Below are 23,250 nucleotides of genomic sequence, written 5' to 3' on the forward strand. Positions count from 1 at the left end.
TCAAATGCAGTAACAGATGACTGTAACAACTTCTAGTGCTATTGTGAAGGCAGACCTCTCTTTTATAAGCTGAACACACCAGTCGTCTTCCCACTCATTACATCCTACATGTTGTCAATCTTAGTTTCAAGAACTGTCAATCAGAAATGCAGTGGATGATATGTGCAGTATTTTTTAACATTAAGGTGGGCATTTCTTTGATTTTCCTTTATTCTCTTGATTGCAAAGTGCAGTATGCATCTTGCATACTAGCAAACACAAAAGTACATGGAAAACAGTATTTTGAAAAATGAAAACAGAACTTTGGTACAGTAACCCTTGCAGCTAATCAAAGCCTTATTGTTAGTCCTGATTATTTTATACAGTGGTTCCAGATATTATAATTACCTCTTTAGGCTTGAGGTTATTGATTTAGTAAGAGCAATTATGAAGCATTAAAAAAAGAAGGAAAATAAATGCCACAATAATTGTTGAAGCACGTTGTAAATTTTACAGTTCTATTAGTATAAATGATCAAGATGCTGGAAGGAGGAGAAGGAGAAGGAGAAGGAGAAGGAGAAGGAGAAGGAGAAGGAGAAGGAGAAGGAGAAGGAGAAGGAGAAGGAGAAGGAGAAGGAGAAGGAGAAGGAGAAGGAGAAGGAGAAGGAGAAGGAGAAGGAGAAGGAGAAGGAGAAGGAGGAGAAAGAGCAAAAAGAAGGAAAAAGTGGCACAGGACTGGACAGGCAGTAGTAAATGTGTGATCGACTCAATATGCCATTTTTTATATTTTAATACTAGTACAATTATGGCTGCTATCCTTGGACATGTGCAGATATACAACAATGTAAACTACAATAAAAATGCTATTCTTATCTAATTCATCTATCAAATGTCTATGACATAAAGTTTTTTTTTACTGTTTGAGGGAACACATTTTTGACAACTCTTTCAAAAAATCTCAAGAGACTTACCTGCTGCTATCGGTATCAGAAAATGGCAGTTCACATATCCTTTGAAAGTCTCTGGTGACATGTACTTTAAATAACTTGCCAGACTTGCTGAGCTGGTTTGTCTCAAAAGCCTTAAGACTGACCAGTTGGTGATCTATTATGGTGTTATAGAATTGATACTGATATTATTTCAGCAGTAGTGTATACAGAACAAAAATTCTTCAGTAGAGAATAAATGAAAAAAACCGCATGCTCTATTTTGGTGCTAAACAATATTTTCTTCCTGTCTTCCTCAGTAGCTTAAATTTTTTCAGTGACGATTCATGATGATTCAGTGGCTACCTCAGCAACATCACAAATTTCCAATTCAGCCCTGAACAACTTCATGAATTTTGTGGGGTGACCAAGAAGTTAAGCACTGATGATAGTATTACAGCCTTAAAAAAATACATATTTACATGGCTTGAAATAGCAAAAGCCTTCATGTCTGACAAATGTTGCTTGTAATGAAAATATTTAGGTATTCCTAACTACAGAGACTATCAGATGTTGCTAAAATTACCAATGTTGCACCATACTGCAGGCAAAATGAATGATTGTCAGTTACTTCTGTGTTCCAAAAAGCCTTATTGTCCCTGTGACACCTTATCAACTCTAGCTTCTCATCTTTTTAAAACTCCTTTTTTGGTCTCCAAAAGTACAAATTTTCTATAATGGGGCATTATAATTTCTCTTCCAATCCTTGACCCACAGGATACCAGCAGAATTGATAGGTTTCTAATTTGTCTGACTGTTGTTTCCTGCAAGGATTCTTTAGACTATAATCTATTTTATGGCTAATTCTTAGATTTAATTCCCTATCTACTGGTATATGAAGGCAAAAATGAAGGCAGCCTTCCAAACTCCTCACCCTGTTAAGGGGTAAAGGAAGTACAAAGAGAATGCAGATATAGTACAGATGAACTTTCACACACCAGATTTACTTTTTTGGAGTTCTTCAGCATTTTTACCCACAATTTGCTTTTCAAGGTTTCATTGCTATATTTCTAGTAAGAAGCAGATACCTGTTCCCTGTCTAGGGAATGGTAGATGAAAAAATTCCCTGATTATACCTCTGTATCACCATACTCTGAACGTCACACACAGAAAAGATGGCCAATTCTAATACAGCTTCAAAATAGAAGGAAAATTATAACTCATGTGACCAGAGTCACAAAGTAGGAAGTACTTAAAACATCCTAAAATGTGGACTGGAGCTTATTTATGGAAAATAATTCAGAGGCTGGTACCTTTTTCTTACCTGTTCTGAAGTGTTACTGACCTCTAATAAATGCAAATAGAATAATTATAAATATATTTAAAAGTACTCCAGAGTGGGTATTTTTGTTCACGAAAGAGAACAATAAACTGCATGTTAAATTTTCACTCCATAAAAAAAAGAAAGGAAAAAAAAGAAGTAACACTCTTGGAGGAGAAGAAAGAATAACTGTTAACTATCTCTCCAAATCCAATTGCAATATAGTATGATTCTTCTTCTTGACTCCTGAATTGCTTCCTGTTTGTATTTCCTTTAAAAACATGGTTTTACAAAAACTGAGTAAATACACTGAGTGACAACAAGGGTTTTTTTCATTTTAAAAATCCAGTGGAAAAACACGTACTGAGAAATTTATTAAATCATACAGGTGACAACAAATACAGCAGTTCCATAAAAATTTCATATTTATATAATAATCTGTTAGCATAGAGGATTTTGAATCTTTACCAAATCATTCAGCACAGTGTAGATTGTGAAAAGGAGCACTTATAGCTCTTACAGATATAGACTACATGCCTTTCTGCACATTTTTCACTCTGACAAAAACACCAAGTAAAAGAAGGTTCTCCCAAATACTAAAATAAGCTGTAGGAAAAAAATTGGCAAAATGATGAAACCCATACATGCCAGATGGCTGTGTTTCCATGTTCCAGTAGAAGGGTGTTATAATTCCATTCTTGACTGCAGTTCTTTACATAAAAGACACCAAAAATAGAATGTATTGCAAAACCATATTCAATCATGAGTATGAGTTTTAGGAGTCCCAGTACATAAAAGGAAATGGCTGCTACATCACAATTTTTAAAAATATCTAACACATCTTTAAAATAAAAAGTTAAACACAGGCTGCACAAAAAAAAAAAAAATCTCTAAAGCTATCTAACAACAACAAAAAAAAACCACTTAGTACAACTGAGTTTGAGCTTTTTTTGAGATGTTGGGTGTTTTGTTCAATCAGAGCACTCTAATCTATTGAGACAACCGTAAGCAGAACAAAATTTTCCTTTTTAAACAGTGGCTTGTTGTCCTGTTTTGCACACCTATTTACATAGAAATCTCGAAAAGGGTTCAATAACCAAGACTATTAAAAGCTATATCTCAGACCTATACTTCCTATAAAGGCTATTCAACCACGTATGCAGGTATTTCCTGACCTAAACAAGAGCATGCAATTTCTGTAGCATAGCAGACAAAACATTTTGCATATGATTTGAATTTTGAGATAATTTCATACCAGAGATACATTGAACTAAAAAACAAATTTGAAAAGAGGACAGTTTGGAAGTTTAGCAGTTGGGTTCTTTTCTGCCTGTTCTCCTGGTCAAAGCCCTCTTTCTCCCTCTTAGACAGTGTAACAGAGATTTGGTAATCCAAAAAAAAGAGTTTCTCCATTATGAACTAATAGAAACATTCTAAAGTGTTCTTTTGAATGTAGGAGTTTAATTCCAGCTTTATAGTTCATTTTGATTGCTCAATATGTATCTGACCATGAATACTTTATTCCAGTGTCTGGAAATTCATATTTTACTTCTAGCCATATTCTTTCAACAGTATTTTAAGAAAGTAGAATTTGAAATAATAGGACATTCAAAACCACAGAAATACTTCAAAATAGTTACAGACATACAATTTCTTATGTTTAAGAACTTTAAAAAGAAAGGTTTATGGTTTACAGTTGAATGTTCCCAAAAATTAGTTTATTTTTTTTCTGACTAATCTCTATAAAGTGAGTGAGGAAAATATTTCTGTTTAAAAGACAACTATGAATTATATAATACAAGATGAATACTGGTAAAATGTACCACTCTTACTCAATATACTTTTACTGAAATAAAATTTCTTACAGAATTTTGGATAAGAGGAAGGTAAAGAAAGAAATACGAATTTCTAATATCTGGTTAAAGTTAGACAAAAGTAAAATTTGGCAATAAAAACTGTGCAAAAAAATTAACTGGGAAGTTAAAAATACAATAAAGATAATGGAAATAGTCACTTTGAAATTTATTTTACACAGAAAGCGTGGTCTTTGAAAATAAGGCTGCCTTCTGGAAATAGTAATTCACAATAGAAGTAAATTGACATTTTATTTTTCTGTGTTATATCAGAGTTGTATTTAAAATTGAAAAGAAAAGTATTTGGAGTATAAAGAGCTGAGTAAATACATGAGACATGAAAGACATTGACACCAAAATATCTCCAGAAATAAGAAGGCACACAAAAAAATGACTAGTTACAGTACGCATGTCTTTGTGCAGGAATCTTTGCAGCGTTAACTCAAGATATGAGGATGGTGTTTCAGGGACATCACTGCCATACAGATATAGTTGACAAGTTACATTGATCTAAGTCACCTTTGCATGCTGTCAAACAACTTAGCACTCCATTTCACTGCACTCTGCAGTTCATTGACAGTTCACACTGCTTGTATGTCAGCTTGCTCCTGGGCTCTCTTTTGAACTGTCACAGATAATTTTCTCTCAGGGAAACTTCAGGTGGGGATAATTTACTCCAAAGTAAACCTATAGGCAGTATGAATAAGACTGCAACATGTCTGTCTGCACATCTGCACCACCACAGTCACACACATACCTGCATGGCACACACAGAGCCCTCCACTGCAAGGCCAGTTGCAACTCTTTGTTGCTCAAGAGTTCTCATATCATACTGCCTGTCATATAATACACACATTGGTACAATTTTATAAAATTTCCCCTTGTAGAACAAACAGGGTCTTAGCCTTCCTCAGGCACCCTAAGACCTTTGGGGATGGATGGTCACTGAGAGTAATGTGGATCCCCAGTCATACCAGAAACAATACAGCTACCATTAGGGAGGTACTTTGTCCAGACCATAAACCCTAACTAGCTGTTCTATTGCACTGAATGAGTTCATGTTTAGAATATCCACTCCTGTGCCTGAAGCAATACAGCAGGGTTCACAGAAGAAGACAGAGGGCTTGTTGCATTCTGGCCTGCTCCATGCTGTGCACAAACATTTTGTGGTAGTTCCTCAAAACTAATATGCAAATTTGAAAGTGTAGAAGTTCAATATTCATCCAGAACATGCTCCCAGTGCAGATGCACTTGTTGGTGGATCGTTTATTTTTTCTCAGTTCAGAACATAAAAACTTCACACTGCCAGTGTCATACATATAATATTGTATAATTTTTTTTAAATGTATCTCAAAGTTATTTACAAAGGAAGCTACTATCTTCCAAATACTAACACTACCAAAAGAAAACCCTATTGAGTGCATGGTGAGTTTTTCATTCTCTAACTTGTTTTCCCATTCACAGCATAGGAAGCTGGAGGACACAGACTGTGGATTCTCAATACACAGTATATTCATTGAATGAATTTCTTTAAAAAATCAGAATTTCTTTAATATCCAAGGTCCACTGGAAATAAAGGTATATGACACTATGTTAAAGACATCATGATAAGACTAAAAGAAGATTCTGCAATGTATATGCAATATTTCTATGTATGAGTACTTATCTCTTAAATTATATTTTTATTATTGTTTTATATTTACTTTTAGCTAACACATAACAAACTTGTTACCAATGTCCTCACTCAAATAGACATACCTGAACTAAAACCTCATTTTTATAATACAGGTTGTATTTTTCATAGGAATATGATAGTATCATGCTCACCAACACTATTTAAATCAGTGAATTAGTGTTACTTTCATTTTTGTTCAACATTTTTTCATATTAAAATGACAACAACCTGAAACTAGTTATAAAACTAAAATATGGCCAAAATGTGTTTAAAATAATTTGAATACTTACCACATTATTTATCTCCTTTCCTTAGTTATAGGAAAACTTTACAATACTTAGATAGCAAAAACAGATGAGGGGAGGAGTACAAATCAATAACTTTTTCTGATAACAGGACTGAAATCTATTCTACTGTGGCAGGTTTTCTGTTTCCTTAGAGGAGGGTGGGGGAAAAAAGGGGAAAAAAAACCCCAAATATTAATGGTGAGGATGCAAAAAGTAAAAATGCTTTAAAAATGAAGTTTTAGTCTTCATGGCTTTGATACAATGCTGGCTTTCCCCCAGCATTTCTACAGAAGTGTGCAGAGGCAGAATGCTCTGCACTGCTTCTAGGACATACACATTGCCAACTGCATTAGGACTCAGCAGCACCCTCACACAGCCAACACAGAGGGAGTGTTTAAAATTTCTTCTAAAAAGATCCACTCTAAATTGGGGGGAAATCAGTGCTCACATCTCAAATAAGGTTTCACTCAAACATACCTCAATTTAAATCATTGGCTCAGCAAATTCAGACATTTCCATTATGTTTAGAACATTAAGCCACTTCTTCCAGCAATGCTTGAAAGAGCCATTTTTTCTTCCTTTCTTCCTTCCTTCCTTCCTTTGAAATGATTTTCTTTCACCAAAGAAGCATGCTGGAAAATTGTGAACTGCAAAGGATTATTAAGATAAGTTAGTGAAAGAGTTGGGAATAGAAATCAGGAACTCTAGGCCTTATTCATGTGCCTTGAAGCTAAAAGAGAATTACATAATGAGTTTTCCTATAGCAGACACCCACTATTATACATTACAGAAAAGCATGCCTGTAAGAAATTTTTATGGTAATCCTTTTTCCTTGATTGGCAATGCCAAGACATCAGCATCTTTTAAAAAAAGAAATAAGAAAGTATTCTATATGCCATGCATCCTAGTGTTTCAATCTATATAAAGAATTCACTAAGTTTATTATGCCATCTACTTGATTTGAAGGGGGAGGAATTAATGAAATGACAAAATCTAGTAAGGCATGTCTCAAAAACTTAATGATTAAATTACTTGTTCTGTCACTGCAATGATAATGTTTGAAAAAGCCTTTACTGAGATAGGAGAACAGATTTCTTATCACAGAAATCTATCTGTGGGGAAAGTATAGATTTGCTCTAATCTATATTCAATCTATTCTTTCACAACTAGAAAAATAAAGTCCATCTATAAAAGAATTCTTTAAAAACAGAAGGTAACAGGAAAGACAGTCATTCCCAAAGCAGTAGCTGCTTCTGGTCATTCAGGCTCAGAATAAAATTAATCCTCAAAAGAATTTAACACTACCCTGAAAAGATTAGAGAGCATTATATATATATATATATAAGACTTATACAGCAATGATTTGGATGTTCTTTCTTCCTTTGACATTATTAGGGTCACTTGTAAGGCCTTTGGTCTTATGATGGAAAAGGAGGGAGTTTTCTACTGCCATCTGTTGATGAATTAGAAATAGAATTGAAGTCTACAGAAGAACAAGCTTGTTCCCACTCTTCTTTGTTGAGCAAGAGGAATTGAAGCTTGGAAAAAAGTCAGTCTGCCTTAGTTTTCTCTAGGAAGCCCTCCAGGACTCATCAGAACAGCATGCAAACTCTTAATGCCATGGAAAGAAAAGGTTCTGTTCTGTGGTTAGGACTCAAAGGTCATGTGATTGATCCCATCTTGCCACCGAAAATTTTGTGAGGAAATGATACAGATGTGATTGTAGGAAGCTATCTCTGCAATAAAAGAGCACTGTGTTAAACTGGCAGAAGGCAGCAACAGAAAACCTAATTATGGCCGTTAAAATCCATTCTGACATGTCCTGAAGACTTGAGAAGGTAACCTAAAGGTACACTGGATTGAAACCCTGTTTCAAACATGAATAGTGTCTCACAGTTACTGCATTGGAAAAAGATAAAGCAGCCATGAGTATTCAAATTCAATACTTTAAGGATGGCAATTCTGGTGGATTAATAACGTTGTTTGGGAGATAGTTTTTGCAAAACATACAGAATGAATATGTCTACATTTGTATTTGTTGCCAATTCTGGACAGAAATATGGTACGATTATTACTGCAGCCATGGGGGGAGGGTATTTTTTTAAACATATATCTTTAATATTTGATTTTTGCAGAGAATTACTTTTTGTATTAAAATCTTATTTATAAGAGAGCACAATTTCTAGAAGAAGCCTAATAAATTTACTTTTGCTGCTTGGTTTTAGCAACAAGTCAGCTTCTGTAATATTTTCTTCAGTACTCACTGTATCTTGACTTAAAATTCATTGGTACTTCTACATCACTAAGAAGGATTTCATTAATAGTCCATTTCTTTAGCCTTTCTGAAAAAAAAAAAAAAGTTTTATGTAAATCTTTTTAAAAATTTAAAATTAACTGAGGATAGTAGAAATATGCCCCAAGTACCAGTTTAATGGATGTAAGATAGTTGAAAAAGTTGATATCTAACTTCAACTGTTCATTAATAGAATGAAGTATATTGTGTTATTCTTGAGGGAAGTTTATTAGTTTCTGTTCTGCTCTCTGCTTCACTGGTGATGTGACACCTATCTCCAGACTTATTGGCTGGGAACCGATGATTTAGAAAACTCATGGGGTGGTAAGTGTTCTTATAAACAACTAATTTGCTCCTGGGAAACTTCTTCACGCCCAGTTGTCAAAGCTTTGCAAGGCTTATAGAAAATTAGGTTTAATCAGTGAAAGAAAAAATTAATCTGAAATTAAAATTTAAATTCTCTTCCTGAAACTCAAGTACTTCACATAAAACACAGAGGACTGGTAATTTTGAATCTGAGTGATCACTCATTCTGTACTGCAAGCTGAATACTGTAAACTGCTTACACCATGTGAAGACCTCACCAATAATGCACTACCAAGTCACCTAAGTGTAGCTCAGGTCTTCTGGATAACACAATGTGCCAACACCAAGCTACAACTAGCATCAGAAAATGAGTTATGTGGCAAGGGATGTTGGCTCATTTAACCTATTTTACTGTGAGCAGAGAGAAAAATCACTGGTACCGGGCTTTCCTGGATACTGTGTTGTCTTCTTCTCCACCATTTCTTTTTTTTTCACACTGCTGCACTTGACCATCTTTCCTTCAGTTTGCTACTGCTGGCAATGCCACTCTGGGCACACAGCCTAAGTTAATACATTTATTGGACTGTACTCTGTTCTGTGCTTTACCTTTAATACTGGCACATCTCTCCAGAGAGAGCAACCCTGCTCTTTGGGAAACACTGATCTGTTGGGCTGAGGTGCAATTACTGTTTTACAGCACATTAACCAGTGGCTGATGCATTCTTCTGGAGCATTCTCCATATAACTTACTGGATTCTTTTATGCAATGATAGTATTTGTCTCTGGCTTATATCTCATTAAGTACCTGCATCTGAATGAATATTAGAAGTTAACAGGCCTAAAGAAGGCATTTAATTTTTCTAAGGCTTTTAAATGAAAGCTGAATTTAGATGTCCTTGCATAGGCCAAGTAGGGCTCCATGAAATTTCTTTCAGATAGCCTGATAGAAAGATACAAGTAAAAGCTTTTGATTTTGAAATTCAAGCACAAATTCTATAGTAAAATATAGTTATTGAATTTGTTTCATTATTTTTCCTCAGGAAAATTTTTCTTTAAAAAATTTGCTTAATGATGGTTCTTCCTAAAATAGAAGCTACATTTCTTTGCAATGTCTAATTCTTTATTTGTCTAACAACTACAGCAGTGAACAGCCCAAATTTGATCCATATTTGATGCTTTTCATTCCTGTATGTGAGAGGCATAGTCTTGCAATGTTTTCCTTATTTATCCTACCACTGCCTCCACAACACAGTAACCTTCACACTGGATGAGAATAGCTGGATACAGCTTCCTGCATGGCTTCTCAATTGCTCAATTTAGTTGGCCAGATGGGGTTTCTATGGAGAAACGTGAAGGCTAAGTGTGCCCCTGCAGAGCTCTTGGCTCCTGCTGACTCAGCAAGTTAAGGATACAATCAAAAAGAACAACTTCCACCTCTTTTCTCCCCTTCTTTATAATCCTTTCTATTTTTCCTTCTTCCACTAATCCAGGACTGTGTCTGTACTACCATTTCAGGTGATGCTTTTTTTCCCCAATTAGGATCTGCAGTATCTTGCAATTAAGGTAGTCTTTACCAGTCTCACTCTAAGTTCCTACAGGGAAACTGTGAAGTCATAGAGACTACAGAGAGGCATGAGGCTTTAGCAGACACACAAAGCAGCAGCTGTGTGTGTAGATCATATGAAATGGTAGGACAGGAATGGAGGATAGTGCAGTGTCTGCACATTGTCTCTGTATGAGTATCAGAAAGAGGCATCAGTTGGTTTCTGCTCTTACTGAGACTAGGAAGGCATTAAGAGCAGGAACAGCAGCTGAGATATAATTTTTTTTCCAGAGAAGCCTTAAAATAGACTAAGTGAGGGCACATATTGAGGGAAATGAGATTTAAGCTGCATTATAAATGGAAATGTCTTCAAATGGCATAATTTTGAAAATGTGCTGAGGCACCAGTCCTTTTAAAAGTCATGGGAACATAGTCATTAACCACACTGAAGTAGAGGAAAGTCCCATAATACAAGCTTACATTTGCAACTGATTGACTTTAGAATGCCTTAAATTGGCACATAAATATTTTTATGAAGGAGAGACAGCTCTGGGAAACAAAATACTGAAGAAAGCCACCCAGTAAAACTAAACACCTTATCAAGAACAGGCTACCAGCAAGTGAGATTTTGACCATACAGTTGTACATCAAATATCAGAGTTTGGCTCTCGGACATTTCTCTTTAAAATGGAAATATGACCTCAGTTTTAGAAAGGTATGTTCTATTCTTCAAAATTATATCTCAAGGTCAAAAAAAAAAAAAAAAAAAAAACCAGCCAAAGGATGGGAATATTTTTGTCCCTGCCCAATTTACAACCAGATTTAATAAAGATTCACTAAAAGAAATATTTCTGTTGTAATTATAAGGCACAAACTGAATATTTAGAAGTTTTCTTTACCCTTTATAGACAGCAAAATATGATTTTTAAAACAGCATTTCATGACTGGGCATTTCACTTTGGCCCAGAGTTCTTTTTATTTTTTTGAATTAGCAAGTCAAAGTGACAGGAGCCTTGAATTGTTATGATGAGGGCACATGTATAGTGAGAAAACATTGCTACATGGGCTGTTCTCCATCTCAGACCTTAAAATTCCATGAATGATGTTTGCATTCTTCTACACTCATTTAGTTGTCATCTAATCCTTTTTTATTAAAAACAAAAGTATTTTCTAAAATCTATTCCTGCTTTTGAAGTACACATAAAAGGGGGAAAAAAATCAACATAAATTATTTACTCCAAGTCTTTCTATTGATAAATCTAATAAAATTGACCATATTCTAGGTATTATTGATAAACAATTCTGATGTCCTATTGGCAATTCTTGCATTCTGTGAAATTTTACAGCAGCAGCTATTTGTTAAATATTTTCTTGTTATAATCAAGTGACCATATATATATATATGTAGAAATATATTCAAATATACACATACAAGCATATGTATATATGTTATGCAGGAATCTCTGAAATAGGGTCAAGGTAAACCAATTTTTATGGTATGACTTTCTTCCATTTCCCTCAAGTGGAAGTCAAGAAAAATAGTTTCTTTCCATTCTGAAGTTTACTGACCTATTTCATCAAGGTGCTTTCTTTCCTACCAGATTATACAGCATAGTGGACATGAGGCTTGCTGGAATTTGAAAGGGTGGTATTTTTGCTGTAACCTAATACACTATTTAATCAAATATATGACTTTAAATTAGTTTTCTGAACTGCTAATATGTTTTATGTTATATATTCCTTTGAGAAAACCACAGATATCCCTGGGTGAAGGGAACTTATTCCTGTCTTTTCTTTCACAGAAAAGTTTACAGAACAATATTTAGTTATTGTATCTGTGTTGCCTCTCTGACCTGACCCCTTCCTTTCATGGAATACATTTCATGTCTGAATCTTCTTTCTTTCAAGTCTTTCCACTAAATTACATTCCATCTGTGAAGCCTACAAAGCCTTAATCATGCCTTCTAACAAATGTTATCACACTTATATAGCAAAAGATGCCCAGAGAGAATCGTAGAACATTTGGGAGCTTCTACCATCTGTGCATCTCCCACTTATGCTTATTCAAGAGTTTTTCCCCCCACCCCAGTTCCTTCTTCTCCAAAGTGTTGCATACTTAAGTACATTTCCTTTTGTAGAGATAGGGATCTGTGCTGTCCTCTGTCTGCAATAGAAATTACTATATGCCACAAAAATATGTTAAAAGGATATTATTACGGTCAAAAATTAACTGTTCATTTCATAGCTAGAAAATTATGACATTAAGCTTTAGGTGTAATCATAGTTCCTGTACAAGTACTGGTACTCATGAAGTCTGACATAGTCTTTCATTTGAGCCATATTCTTCTCCTCAAGATCCCTGCTTGCTGCCTTGTACACAACTGACCTTCTCTGATGTTAAATCAAGGCAAAACCCAGGATTTTATAGTGTTCAAATGTTTTGTTTTGAAGCTGGAGACTGACATCCACTTATAGAGAGAATTCCCCCATGATATCACAAAACAAAACATTTTGATTGTGATTTCACCATATCTGAGTTCTTACCTGAAATCGTGAGACTGTTTCACTGAAGAGTGAACGTTTCCAGACATACTTTATGTCACTGAGAGTTAAAAATTCTGTGTGCTGGATTCTGTTCTAACAGTGGGTAATAAGGCCATGAGACAAATACCAAACATGAAGAAAAAATTTCTTAGTATGTCCAACCTAATATATTTCCTCTGCCTAATTAAATTAAAAAGATATTATTGTATTCAATTGTTTTCTTTATTTATTTTAATTTCTTCATTTGCTCTTTCTCTCTTTCTTTCTCTCTCTTTCTTTCTCTCTCTCTCTCATTTCCTTCCTTCCTTCCTTCCTTCCTTCCTTCCTTCCTTCCTTCCTTCCTTCCTTCCTTCCTTCCTCCCTCCCTCCCTCCCTCCCTCCCTCCCTCCCTCCCTTTTCTTTTTTCCTAATTTTATTTTATTTTATTTTGAAATTGAAATTCAGTGCAGAAAGAATACATGAACATGTCCTTAGATTGTAATCACTGAAGTAAGGGTATGCTGAAAGTATTCTGACATTTTCTGACTTCTGAGGGCTATATCGACTACAGTATTAATATCTGGCAATATTAATATTGCTCTTGATTTTTTTTGCTATGTTATTTCCCAGCCAAAACTGAAATAAAACAAGCCCTGAAAAAGAGCAAAAGTTAAGTTATACATTTTCTTATTGATACTTATGGTCATGGTTGGTCATTAGCAAAAATCTTTGCAATTTGAAATAAATATATACAATGTTACAATTCCTTAGAGAGAGAATGAATGGGATAATTTTATAGCAAATTTCACAGCTGTTTTTTGACATCACTGATACCTGGAACAGTCAATAGCATTTCTTTATCTTTTTCTTTCTGTCTTTCAGATCTAATTTTCATCCGTGTTCAAACATGGAAGCTTCCTGCTACCATTGTTATGTCCCAGAAGAGGCCACATAATACAAGAGTATTGTAGTTTCTGGACAAAGAGATGAAACTGTCAATAGAATATTAATTAAGCACATGTTGGGCTGCATAAAATGTGAATAAAATATTTGAGGAACTTATTCTCTAAAAATGTCAAGTCCTTACCACTCTTATGTAAATGTAGTCTTTTAGTGCATTGCAATTTCAACAAATTTGGATGGATAGATTTTTATATTCAGACAAAAAACTCCCAAAAGCTAGCTTCTTAAAAGCTCAAGTTCATAGTGAAATGTATAAAAATACTGAAAAAATTTAAATAAGATTGCCTTCATTATCAGATATCATTGAATCAGTCTGACTTTTTTCAAAAATTTAAATATAGATGTGGACTTGTAAAGAAGTTATATGCTAAAACTCAGTAAAGTAATAAGTAAGCAAAAAAGAAGATATATTATTTGAAGTGTCATGAAGTCATAATAGTTATCATTCTTACTTATAACTTTCAGAAGAATAATAATAGCAAGTTAAGTTAATAACTTCTTCCAAGAATGACACAAGATGAAAACTAAATATCTGAGAAAGTTTTCTTATCAATACTTTGTGTTCATCAACTTTTTTAAACTGTAGTAAATTAAATATATCTTCCTTACACTATGAGTCATGCAGTGCCCCTTGGAAAAAAAAAACAAAACATTAAGTACAAAAATGCTAAAATTATTTTAAAAGAAAAACAAAAGTTAATAAATAAAGTTCTTGTAACTTAAGAAGTAGTTGTGTTGATGCATTAAAATTGGAACTCCATCACCTTTTTGAAATCTGTTTTTTCTCATTTCTCCTTTATAAATTTTTAATTGTATTTGTTCACAAAATTTAAAACAAACCTAAACACTTCCTATCTTCACTTCTCTATTATTCTATTTCTAATCTTTTAATACTAATCTATCTCTCCAAACTTCTCTGAGGTATTGGATACAAGACTCTTCATAGAATGTTGTTCATCAAGGACTTTATATATATATATAAATATACACTTTCTCTCTATTCACTTGATAACACCTGGCAACTGGTAGTATCACTTGCCATTTGGATTGGTTATTGACATTCTGGATATCTCTGGTCTTGTATGTGCCAAACCCATGTTTTCAGTCTTTTAACTTTTTTTTTTTTTTTTTCTTTTTCTTTTTCTGTTTATCTAGCTGTGTATTATTCAGTTCTTTGAACATGCAAAGTTCCTTCTGGTCAGGTATGGCTTCTTTTATTCTGGAATGATCTACTTATCCTCCCTTTCATTGCCTTTCTTCTAATATGAAGCATTCAGACATTCAAAATAATGAATTTTCAGAAGATAATGTAGATGATATATAGGTAATACATAAACAAGACAGAAAAAAACCCATACAGTGGCAAAATAGGAAGATGTGTTCACAGTTTTACACTATGTATTCTTTGATAAAGTGCCAAATGTAAACCTTTAGCTCTTATTCAAAAATTACTAAAAAAGCATTGGCTCCACTTTTGCAGAATGTGCAATAAACATGAAGATAAGTAAAATTATAATTATTTACCTAGAGATATTCAAATAAATTGTGTACATTGTTTCAGGTCCCAACAAGGATTGTGATGCTGAAGTGAGCAAAGTGATCAATGAAAGCAATGTCATAGAAGAAAAATTATCACATCTGAAATGATATTAATTCAAAGACTACAAAATATTCTAAGCCAATAGTCCAGATAACCTTCACTGCAGAATTCTGAAGAAAGTAATGCATATATCTGAAGAGACTAGAACAAGAATTTTTAGTAAGGATATCAGTTTAAAAAGGGAAAGAGAAGAGAAGAAATAAACAATGTTTCAATAAGATTTTTTGATGGGCTTAGAATGTGAAGTTTCAGAATAATTTTTGAAGCGAAGAATGATTAATTGAACCAAATCACAGAATCGTTTAGGTTGGAAAAAACCTCTGAGATAATCAAGTTCAACCTTTGACTGATCACCACGTTGTCAACTAGACCATGGTTCTAAAGGTCACATGCAGCCATTTCTTGAACACTTCCATGAAGTGTGACACCACCAGGTTCCTGGGCAGCGCATTCCAGAATTTAACATTTTTGATGTCCAGTCTGAACCTCTACTGGCACAGCTTGACTCTATGTCCTCTTGTCCTGTTGCTGGCTGCCTGGGAGAAGAGGCTGAACCCCACCCAGCTGAAACCTTCCTCCAGGCAGTTGTAGGGAGCAGTAAGGTCTTCCTGAGCCTCCGTTTCTGCAGGCTGAACAACCCCAGTCCTGCGCTCTCTTTCAGCCACTCCTCATAGGACTTACCCTCTAGACCTTGCCCCAGCTCCATTTCTCCAGAAATGCTCCAGCCCTTCAATGTCTTTCGTGTACTGAAGGTCCCAGAAATGGACACAGTACCCAAGGTGTGGCATCATCAGTGACAAGAGCAGAGGGACAGTCACTTCCCTGGTCTGCCAGCCACACTATTCTCGATAAAAGAAGTACAGAGGTACAGAGAACAGAAGTAAAAAGCAAACTTAATATCCAAACATATCCCAGAGAAGATACTACCATATCAATATCTGTATCTATCAGATATATCAATATCTTTAATAATTTATCTTCTATTCAAGGCAAGAAATCTCACATATCTGGACTTCAAAATAGTTTTTGACAAAATCTGATATGAATATAATTATTTAAGACAGAGAAGAAGATAAAGAATTGACTAATCAGAGGACAATAGATTATGTGTAGGTGTTTCCATTATTAGATGGAAACTTCTAAGGGGTTCTTTATGGGTTGTCTTGCCATAGAGCTTCCTGATATTTAAGTTAAAAACTAGGTCATAAAAGCTCAGAGCATGCTGCTGAAATTTGCTGGTAAAACAAGTCTGAGAACAATCAAAACGATAAAAACAAACAAGAAGAATCAGATGACTTGATGACTTCTGTAACAGAAATGAGATTACATTTAATAGTGCAAAGAGCAATGTCACTAGATTTTCAGCTATAAACTGTGAGTTTATCAGCTGAAAATGACAGAGAAAAGAAAGATGCAGCCAATCTACTAAAGGAGGATTACTAGTCATCAAAACACAATGTAGCTAATACAGACAATTAAACATAATAAATAAAAATATCAAATAAAGAGATGTTTAGTATTACCACATGAAACTACATCTTCCTGATTAAAATAATAAGCCATTTGTGTCCTTCATATTAAAAAAGGATTCTCTGAAAACATCATTAGAAATGGAGTGGAGGGAGGTGAAGGGGAAGTTCATCAGCACAATGTCAGGAATGCAGAACTTAGCTCACGAAAGGAAATTGAAAAATCCTGTATTATTTTGCAGGAAAAAACCCAACCCTAAGATGAGAGAAATTCACTCTGTAAACATATGAATGGGTAAAAAGAGCCTGCAGATGTTTATAATACTTTAAGATTAGTAGCAACATTAGAATTTCACATATATACACAAACACATATTTTAAAGATATGCTTTTCATGCAACATGACTTCTTGTACTAATGGAGGATAGGACTCGGTACCCAAGAATGACAATTTATTCTGAGTCATAAAGATAATCTCTGGGGTCAGTGTTTTAATGGCATTTATTTTGATTCAACTGCACATAATTTTCTTCTTCACTCATCTGCTTAAGATCTACGTGAATGCTTTAAACATCATTCACTCACTAGGTGCCTAATACACAACTTATTTAGTCAAAGTGCTTCCATTGACTTCTGTGTGCTTTGGATTAGGTTCTATATCCTTACACAGAGCCAGCTGCTGAAGGCTACAGTTTTATCACAATATTCGTCTGCTTTTCTCTTTTCCCCATGATCTTAAGAGGGAAAGAAAGAGGTAAACTTTGGCTTGCCCTGTCTGTTCTTTAATGTGCTTAGATTGCAGTTATTTCCTGCTGAGCACTGGATGAGGTTTAGTTTGTTGAAGAGCAACTTTTAATCATCTCACAGAATGAATGAACTAGAAGACATATCAGGTTTCTATCAGAAGATGAAAAACGTAGAAACTTATCAGAACCTCTGTTCCTCTAGATATATTGTAGGTCAAAAAAACCCACTCTGTACAGTACTTATTATTCTTATAAAGGACACTAAAAATGTAATTATGCAAAGAATGATCACCAAGAAACTTTGCAAAACAGCTAAAGCAGATATAAAAGTATGACTACCTCTGCACAGCAAAACCTGCAAGTGAGATAACAGAAGATCAGATGATTTTGATGTCAGGCTGTGTAATCTTCCTCACAGGAAGGGTGGTTACAACCCCTTCATTCTTATTTTGGACAGTTCAGAGAGCAGAGCAAAACAGTTAGAAACACAGCTGATCAGGTGTGTACCAGTGCTTAAAAGCCTAAATATATTTGGCTACTTCTATTGGTTCTAAAATGATCCTTTTTTAGGGTGATAGAACCAGGGCCTTCCTCAGCTTCTAATTGCTGTTTTGGCTAAATACCAAAGCTGTTCACCAGACCTGTGCAATATAGGCATGGATATATAAATTTATGTTTTAATATCTTTAGGGAAAGGTGCAAAGAATTCCACTTCTTCATACTTCCTCTTGCTCGCCATTAACAGTTGATGGTAGCAGGTTAACAGCCCTTACTTTTTTTCAGTGAATTGTCATGTCTCTGACAGGGTCAAAAAATGAATTAAGGGGAAACTTTGTCTGCTTCTCCACTGTAGAGCTGAATAAAGCTTGTAGCAACATGACCTCTAAGGATTCTAATGATGCACTTTTCATATGAAAAGAAATGACAAGCCTAACATTATAAAATACCCAGTAAAGTTGTTTTAAACATTGCAGAACAAAGCCAAATAACCTGTCCAATAAGCAATCAACAGCTTGATCCCATTCTAAATTATTTTCCTTTCCACCATATTTATTCCCTTAATATAGAACAACTGTGTTCTATACAACTATTGCTCTTCTTTTTTTCTATTGGAGAGCAGTAATTGTTTTGAAAAAGCAGACAGAAACATTAAAGCTCCCGACTAAGTGAGTATATGTGTAGATTTATAAATTTCATTTTAGATGTGGTCAATAAGATATATTGACATTAACTTACAGAAAGGAATAGAGCTGCACAGCATTCAGTTATCAATAACAATGCTTGAATTACAATATCAAAGGTTCTTCTTCAGAACTTCTCAGAGTTACCATCTTGCTTGAGTATTTTATCTTCTGCTCAACAGGGAGCATCACGAAGTCATGATTGTACTGACATGACAGATCTTCTATGATCTCCTGCATTATATTAAAAAGAATTAAAGCTGCACAGGATGCACTAAGAACATTAGACAAAAGATTTTATACTTTTGTGATTTTCATTCAAAAATGAAAGAGAACTTTAATTCACAGAAAAAAATATTGGTAGCATCCTAAACAAAATAGTAAAAAAAAAATATAGAACTGAAAAATCATATTTGGTCAAGAAGTCCTTAAGAGTACATTGAGCAAAATGATTTTACAAAGTCTGTGTACTCAGTTTATATAAAGATATCTGACAGAAGAAAGTGATAGCACAAGTTTAAAAACATCTGTATTTCAATATATCTATAACAGTTCAGTATACTTTACTGTTACTCATCAAATTTCATGACACAAGGTTTTCTTTGTATGTGTAGTTGTCTGGAATACAAACCTGTTTTAAAGGCTTCAGAAAGTTCTTTGACTTTCCAGCAATCCACCAAATAGAGCAGAAATTATTGCCACATATTTAAAGACAAATCTTGATGTGAACCCAGAATATATTAAAATAACATAAAGAAATGCAAAACTATGGTCTAATGAACCTAATCTGAAAAGATTAATTTTTCTTAGTGGTTTACCTGGGTGACTGAACAGGTCATTGCACTTCTTTTTATCTCATAGGGATAATTTACAAAGCACTTTGAGACCTTCCGTGTGCTCACTACTGATAGCCACCTTGGAAACATTATGTATTGAAAAAAATCCCTAAATTATTTCCCAGAGTAACTGTGCTACTCTCTGCTAATTAATCTATATACAAATCAACTGTTCACATTTAATATTTTTAGTGATAATGAACATATTTTTCTTTCTTTGGCACTGCTACCTGGGTCTCATACATTTCATTTAAATAAAGTCCAGTTTAATTATCTCTCCTAAATGTCTCATTGTATCTCTTTATGTAGAATATGTACTAATGACTCATAATTTCCCTCTATTTTTATAGGAATTTGTCAAAGCTCACCTTAATTTTTTCTATAGTTTACTTTGCATTTAGAGAATATGAACAACAGTTTCATTTAAAAATAAATCTATAAAATAGTGGGGCTGGGTGCAGCACTCATTTATATCTCTGCAAATCCAGGAAAGTTAGCAGCTGCATATGAAACAAATTTAACAAAAATATGCCTCCCCTCATAAAAATTAACATGAGTTTTTAAAAACCTTTCACTAATTTTTCTTTCTGTCTGTCATTTCTGTATGACTATGAGTGGTTAGATTTTTTGTCAACATCTGGGAAAAAAACCCAGTCTGTAAATGGCCTTCCATGAAAAATTCTAGAGAAAGGAAGAAAGGAAGAAGGGAAGAAGGGAAGAAAGGAAGAAAGGAAGAAAGGAAGAAAGGAAGAAAGGAAGAAAGGAAGAAAGATCTCAATGTTGATAATTGTGATTTGTACAGAATATACACACACTGCAAAAATCTTAGTAAACAGAATCACTATCTTTTTGGATAAATATTAATTTTCATCATTCTTCATAAATGTGAGAACTCAGAAATGCTGATGTAATCATGCCTATGCAAGAACCTTTCACTTTGAACAGACTTCGAGTTTAAGAATGAACGATTATAATCATGCGAGATTAAACCACTGTTATCCAACACAGATTAATTCTGCTCTGTCAGTAACTTTTACGGTGCATAATCTAGCTCAAAATTCTCAAAGAGAGTAAAAGAGAGAGGATTTAAACAAAGTAACTGGTTTCATGCTTAGCTAGCATTCAGTTAAATAAGCACAGATGTGGGTTTTATCTGCTTAAAAGTAAATCTGTGGTTTTCTTATTTAAACCCTTACGTTTTAACATCCATCAGAAAGGCTGTTGCTGCAATGAATAATTTAATCACTGCTGCCTATTACATGCTATTACACAGCAAGCATATTTGCAAAGCTGTGAAAGACACTGGCCAAGTGTCAGCACTGCCTGTAACTCAGCGGCTTCCCAGTATATTCACTGCGAGCAACTCAGGGAGCTCCGAGGCGGCCAGAGGCCACTTGTGGTAGGGAAGGGAGTGAGGAGGTCACAACAGAATTGCACCAGATCAGCAAGACACTTTGGAGAGATGAAAGGTCACCGCGGGCTCCGCGCCGCTGCGGTGTCATTTCAGCTGCTTGTCCCTTGGTGGAGTTCTTGAGTTAGTTTCGCCTTTCCGTCAAATGGCTTTAACTGCTTCATGCGGGGGTTCTGTCCTTGTTTTTACCCTGCTTTTGAATTTTCTGTCATGTTTACTGTATTTAATCTTTTCCACGTATTATTATGAATACGTGATTTTCAAGGCAATATGATTTTTTTTTCCTTTCTGAAGCTTCCTTTTCGCTAGTGAGTGAAAATACTAATATGCAGTATGTGTCTGTTAATGTATAGAGTGGTGTCGATATGTAAATAATCTGTCTCTCTTTAACCAGAGACTGATTCCCACTGCAGATCCCAGAAGTAATTTTCCAGTGAGACCCACTGACATTCCTAAACTGCGAAAACCAAATTGTCGTGGGCTGAAAGCGCCAACTGCGGACGCGAGTCCGGCTGCCGGCGGCCGAAGCTGGGCTCGGCCGACACATGAAGAAAAACCAGCCATTAATTATATCTGCATATTTAAACGATGACCCCTGTCTTTCCAATCAGCAACTACAACGACAACAAAGCCCCAGTGCAGAGCGTCGGGAGCTTGGGGGATGCACAGAGCCGGGGAAACTCCCAGGCTGCTTTAGGATTTCCCCACGTACAGCAGGCTGCGATTGTCAGCAAGACGGATTCCTTCCCACACGCAAGATGCCACTTCGGCGGCCTTATCAGATGTTCCCTTTAAGGACACAAGCTCCTATTTCCCCTCTGTATATCACCAGCATCTCGGGCTATTTTATTTATTACAGACGATTACATTTGTGATCCCTCTTCCCACTTGATCTCACCAGATCAGGAGGACAAATGCCGCGTCGTGTCTGAGCGCGTGTGGGCGTCTGTGTGCATCGGAAGGGGGGAGAGCCGGGAGGGGGGAGCTACACTGCGCAACAGATTTGCCCGGCAGGGACAAACCTCCCCCGCCTGGAACAGCCGGGCTTGTTCCTACCGACACCCGGGGAGCTGTGGGTGCGCGGGACCGGCAGTCTGCGGTGCCGGGGAGGCGGAGAGAGAGTGCGGGGCTAATTCCACTGTCTCCCGTCTCGTACGAGTGGGATGCGGGGGGGCGCGGGGGACGCACGGCCAGCTCGGCCCCGTCCTCCCCCCGGCAGCCGGGGCACGTGGACCGGGAACAGCGCGGCCATCCACCATGCAGCGCACGTCGGGCCCATTTCCCACGCCGGCCGCCTGCCCTGGGGGAGGAGGGGAGGAGGGGAGGGAGGAAGGGAGGATGATAGCAAAGGGGGGGCCGTTACCTCTGCTCCGAAAGAGGAACCAATCCACTGTGAAGGACGCAGCACTCCCGAGCAGGAAAGACATTGCACATTCAGAGAGAGATTGCATGTGAAGACACTGCAAAAAAGAAAGAAAGGAGGGGGGGCTGGGGGGCGCAGACCGCGTGTGAAAGGCATAGTGTGTGTAAGAGAGGCCAGCGAGGGTAGGAAAGGAAGGGGGAGCAATTGCACATGGCAAGAGAAAGAAATCACTCATTCGCTTGAAAGAGGCACTCGCAAGGAGTCCGTAGTAGAAACAACGGGGAAGGAGACGCAGGAGAGAAGGCGAGCGTCCATGCCGTGCAACAGCCTGGAATCCGATTAAAGTTTATGGCGGGGAGGTTAAAAAAGCTCTCATCCCGCCCCTTCCCTGGCGAATACATTAAGTTTCCTGGCTGCGTTTAAAAACACAAAGGGACGGGAACAGCGGGACCTGCGGTTCGCAGTTGTATTTCCAGTGCAGGAAGCCAGTGTAATGCAGTATGCTGGTATTCCTACGTACTGGCATGTCTGGATCTTACACTGTGATCAAAATTTCCTCCTCACGGAGCTCCAGAACAACGAGGGGGAATTTTGACAAATTCAAGTTGCTTGGCAAATATAATAGGAATTTGGTACTAATCCTACTTAACCCGCTGCGAAGACGCTGCGCTCCCGAACCCCCCTCCTCCGTCCGGGACTGCGGCGGTGAGCACTGAGCCTGCGCCGAGCTGGGCTTTCTCGCTGATGCTGCAGATAGAAAGCCGAGTGTCTCCAGCACCGGCGGGGGAGGGTTTTCGTGTTCTGGCGAGGCAGAGCGGCCGGGGCCGGTGCCAGGGCCGGAGGAGGCGCCGGAGGATCAGCCCTGCAGCCCTCCGGAGAAGGGAGCATTCCCTCCCTCCCTAGCGCCGACTCCATGCGGCGCGGCTCTGCCCCTCTGTGTCTCTGGACTCCTCAAGGAAAGAGGTGGCAACCTTC

General features: G+C 36.5%; 2 long non-coding RNA genes across 2 annotated transcripts in view; one reads left to right on the forward strand and one right to left on the reverse strand.

Annotated features, from left to right (window-relative positions):
- The window catches only part of LOC110484004 (uncharacterized), a 57,094-nt gene extending 43,235 nt beyond the window's left edge, over positions 1–13,859 (forward strand). The window contains exon 4 of the long non-coding RNA XR_013339879.1: positions 13,589–13,859. This is a non-coding gene — a long non-coding RNA (uncharacterized LOC110484004). The remainder of the gene's footprint in view (positions 1–13,588) is intronic.
- Positions 6,035–23,020, reverse strand: LOC110484005 (uncharacterized). Its single transcript, XR_004148164.2, has 3 exons — positions 22,276–23,020; positions 18,721–18,899; positions 6,035–6,688 (listed from the first exon to the last, which is right to left on the reverse strand). It is a non-coding gene; the product is annotated as an uncharacterized LOC110484005 (long non-coding RNA).
- Positions 23,021–23,250: the final 230 nt, after the last annotated feature.

This window comes from Lonchura striata, chromosome 4 (genome assembly GCF_046129695.1).
Source record: "Lonchura striata isolate bLonStr1 chromosome 4, bLonStr1.mat, whole genome shotgun sequence".
NCBI classification, from domain to species: Eukaryota; Metazoa; Chordata; class Aves; order Passeriformes; family Estrildidae; genus Lonchura; species Lonchura striata.